We start from the raw sequence: 4685 nt of genomic DNA on the forward strand, positions 1-4685 counted from the left end.
GAACTCCAGAACTTTTTCCTGAGAAAAAAATTGGGGTTGGCTTAGGTGTTGTGAGATTGGACCTAATGTTTTCCTCCCAACAGGGAAATCCAGTCTCTGTTGCCCTGGAGCCCACAGTTCTGTCTGGAAAGGTGGTTGGGACTATAGTTGGGTCTCTGAGCTGGCAGCTGAGAGCATGTTGGAGCCCAGGACCTATATCAGGGGTTGTCTCGGTAGTCTGAGTTCTGTTCCGAATACTTCCTATACTGTGGGGTTTTTACTGAACTGTAAAACCCGGTGTCTGGTGTTGTAGGGCCCACAGTTCAGTCTCGGATGGTGATCAGAGCATGCAGGCATGTGGCTCTTGGTTGGTGACTGCTGGAGCCCGGGGACTCTTCCAGGGTTTAGCTGTTATGAGGGTGATCTGATGACAGATGGACCGATTGCTTCCCACACGGTAGGGGTTCCTCTCACCTAGGAAACACAATCGCTGGTGTTTTAGGGCCCAGAGTTCATTCTGTTAGTTGCTGTGCAGTCACTGCTGTCCTGCTCCTCAGACACAGTGTCCTCACAGTGCTGCCTTCTTGGATCCTCTCTCCTCCTCGAATTCTTCCATTGCATCTTCCACACCTGAAAGTCTTTCTTCCATCTCTTGTAGTCTTTTGTTTATGCCCACCTCTGTAGTTCCTGCTTTTTTTTCCCCCTATGTTTTCACTCTCCATAATTTCCTTCATTTGTGTTTTCTTTAATGTTTTCAATTCAATCTTCGGGTCTTGAACTGTTTTGTTGATTTCCTTTACCTGTCTGTCTGTATTTTCCTTCACTTCCTTCACCTATTTATTTAAGCTTTCTTCTATTTCTTTTAGTGACTTAATTATTTTCTCTCTAAAGGCTGCAAACTGTTTGGCTGTATCTTCCTGTATTTCTTGATGGATGACCATAGTCTGTTTGACTTTAATCTTCCTGTGTTTCTTTTCGTATTTTATTTCTTTCTTCCATTATCCTCTTCATAAGCATAGATGTAAAGTAATCTTCTTGAATTTTACTTATGTTAGGGTGTTACGGGCTACTTTCTACTCTATAACTGGGTTCTGGAGATGCCATATTGCTTTGGCATTTGTTGGTTGTTCTTTTACACTGGCCTCTACCCATCTGGCTGTCTTAGGTGTTGGTTGTTAGTTTCTGGTGCCTGCTGGAATCCTGGGGTGGAGAGAATCCCCTTGGCAGGAAGATGGTTGTTCTTGAAGGAGGTTTCCTCAGCTATATAGGTATGGTCACTGAATGTCCGGTGCTTCTCAGGGAATTGCCATAGCTAACCTCAGGTGTATGTTCTTGTGGGATAACTAGAATCGTTAGTATTCAGGGTGATTCTCTCTCTCCTGAAGAAGTCCTGGAGACAGCTGCCATGCCACTGGCTTCCTTTCTCTGAGTTTAGTGAGCTGCTGATGCTGATGCTCTTACACTCTGTTTGCTGAGTGCTGTCCTCTTGAAGAACCAGGGAGCCCAGAAGTTTGGTTAGTTTAGTTAAGGAGTCAGGTTGCACTGTGGAGCAACATCTGTGGCTGATCCTGTGGGTCCCAAGGTTATGTAGGTCTTAGGGTAGAGCTCTGTGCCCCAGTACCCAAGTGGTAATCAGTGACAGGTGAGCATAGCACTCAGGGGCATGGCAGGAGGCTAGAGCCTAGAGCCTAGAGCCTGAAGGAACCCAGAAAACTTTCTTGGGATCAGTTGGGTGTCCTGAAGTTAGACCTGATGTTTCCCTCACTGTGGGGTTTCCTCCTGACAGTGAGAGCCAGTCTGTGGTTTTATGAGGTACACAGTTCAGTTTAGGATGTTTAGTAGAGCATGAAGGCACAGGTGAGTGGCTCCATGCTGGCAACTGGGCTCCTGCAGGAACCCGGGAACTTCTCCAGCCAACTTTTTGGGTGGGGTTGGGGGAGTTGGTTGGGTTCCCTGAGGTAGGACCTGATATTTCCTTCACTGTGGGTTTCCACTCAACAGGGAAACCCAGTCTCTGGTGTTTTGAGGCTCACAGTTCTGTCTGTGAGGGTGAGTAGGGAAGGTTGGTCTCTGGAATGATGGCTGAGTGCCTTCCAGAGCCTGGGACCTTTTCCAGGCATTGTCTGGGTGACTTGAGGTCAGTAGGCCCTGACTGAGTCCTTCACCATGGGGTTTTCTCTCTACTGGAAAAAAATGAGTCTCTGGTGTTTGAAGCTCAAAGTTCAGTCCGGGATGGTGATCAGAGAATGCAGGCCTTTGGTTCTGGTCTGGCTACCAAGCACCTGCTGGACTTGCGAACTCTTCTGGGGTTTAGCTCATTGACCTGAGAATGGACCTGAATTCTTCCCACACCGTGGGAGTTCCTCTCACATGAGAAACACAATTGCTTGTGTTTTAAGGCCCACAGTTTGGTCTGTTGGTGGATGTGCAGTCACTGCTGTCCTGCTTATCAGAAACAATGTCCACATGGCACCGACATCTTGGACCCCCCCAACCCATAAAGTGTACTTTTAAATATTCATGAGGGACCTTCCTAGATAAATGATTGCAGCAAGGGCTTGTAGAAATCATTGCCAAAGCTTCCTATTAAAAAATTAAAGTATTATTATTATATTTTTGAGACATGGTTTCTCTGTGTAGCCCTATTTTCCTGGAACTTGCTGAATAAACCACACTGGCTTTGAATTCAGCTGCCTCTGCCTCCTGTGTGCTAGGATTAAAGATGTATACCACCACTTTCCAGCAAATTTTCCTTAAGAAAACCAATTTTCTTTCTCAACAACAATGTCTTTGAGTGCTCCTTTCCAAATAATTTTGCCAATGAATCATATTATTAAACCTTTAAAAATCTTTATCAGTGTGGTGTCTGACAAATGTTATCACAGTATAGTTTTGACTTGTTGATTAATTAAAAGTGAATCTGATTATTTTATATCTAGTTGAAATTTAAATTTTTTCTTTGAATTTTATTATAATATAATCCCTTTTTGTTTTAACACTATTCTTAGCATTTCATTTATATTATTATTATTTTTATTATTACTACTATTTCTACTATTATTAAACTTTAGAAGTTGTGTTAAGAACTTAGTTTCACTAATTGCATTTTTAAATTATTTACTAGTTTTAAAAGTATGTTGTTTACAAAGCAATAGATTTTATTTTGCTTTGTTTTGTTTTTTCTTTTTGTTTTTCCAGACAGGTTTTTAGTGCTCCGTCTGTCTCTGCCTCCTGAGTGTTAGAATTATATGCATGCACCACCATGATCAGCCAGCCTATTTTTCCTTTTACTTATTAACAGTATTTTATTGCCATGAACAATTTAAAAAAAATTAAGTCTCTTGAAAATATTTTTTACATTATACTTAAGATGTTTGTCTTTTGATTTTAGTTTTGGTTTATCTATCTTTTCTTACAAAATTTAAATTAGTTTTCAAACTTGATTTACTATTATCTTTCCAAATGGTTGCTTACTGGCCCAATTTTTGTTTATGATATTTTAACTAAATATTTAAATATTTCTACCAATTTTGACAGCTTTTCATGAGTCCTATTTTATTGAATTAGTAGCATAATATTGAAAACAGTTTATTTTCCAGTTAATTTTTAATATTTATTTTATACATATATCAGTGTTTTGCTTATATGCATGTATGTGTACCACATATGTGCCTGGTGTCACAGATCAAGAAGGGGTGATTAGATACTCCTGGAACTAATGTTACATCTTGTTGTGGCATTTAGAACTGATCTTGGCTCCTCTGCAAGATCAGCAAGTGCTTTTACTGCCATTTTTCCATATCTAGATTTTCCAGTTTGTGCGATTATATGTTATACTACAGTGGATTTGAGCATGTGTTTTCTTGTTTCTGTTGAATTATCGTTCCAGTATCAGTCATTAACTAGTAGAGTAATAGAGTTTTGTTAAAAAGCATCACATTTTTTTTCCAATAACGTGGCAGTTGTTACTCTCATTAGTGATTTGTAAAATGTCATCAGTGTGGTTTGTAACTTTTGAGCTATGAAGCTGAAAACTAGAAAAGAAATCCTGCGTTAGTGGATAGTTATTTGATTATTAGAAAATATGATAATTTTCTGTATTTATGTATTCCTTTAAATTATTGAAAAGACCATAGGTTTTATAATCAAATCTGGCTTAAAAATCTAGGCCTGCTACACATTATCTATTACACTTTGGTCTGTCAGCTGAAAAAAAAGTACATAATAATACTTGCTGTGTAAATTTGCTTAGCTAATTCTAGATGTGGTGTGCAAAATGTCCAACATAAGGTTGGGGAGGGGAGAGAGGCAGAGGAGATGGCTCAGTAGGTAAAATGTTTGCTATATAAGTGTGATGTTTACTAGGCATAAGACCTTGACCAACTCACTCAATTGTTTTTTGTTGTTGTTGTTTGTTTCAATTTCTCCATAAAAATCAAGACATTTGAATGCCTTTTACTTTGTTTTTATAAGGATTAGGAAAGAAAATATGACTTCATTTGAAAAACACTAACATAAAATATTTGTGTTGTTATTATTATGATGAAGGAAAATGGATAATTAGAACCAATATCACAAATTTCTCATCCATAAGCCTACGATCCCTTTCCTTAACATTCTGCATTTGGAATGCTATAAGTGTTTACTGTAGTCTCTACAGAGAACTTGCCTGTCTGTGGTGATTGCCAAAAGGAGGAGAGAAACAG

This window comes from Meriones unguiculatus, chromosome X (assembly GCF_030254825.1).
Source record: "Meriones unguiculatus strain TT.TT164.6M chromosome X, Bangor_MerUng_6.1, whole genome shotgun sequence".
Lineage (NCBI taxonomy): Eukaryota > Metazoa > Chordata > Mammalia > Rodentia > Muridae > Meriones > Meriones unguiculatus.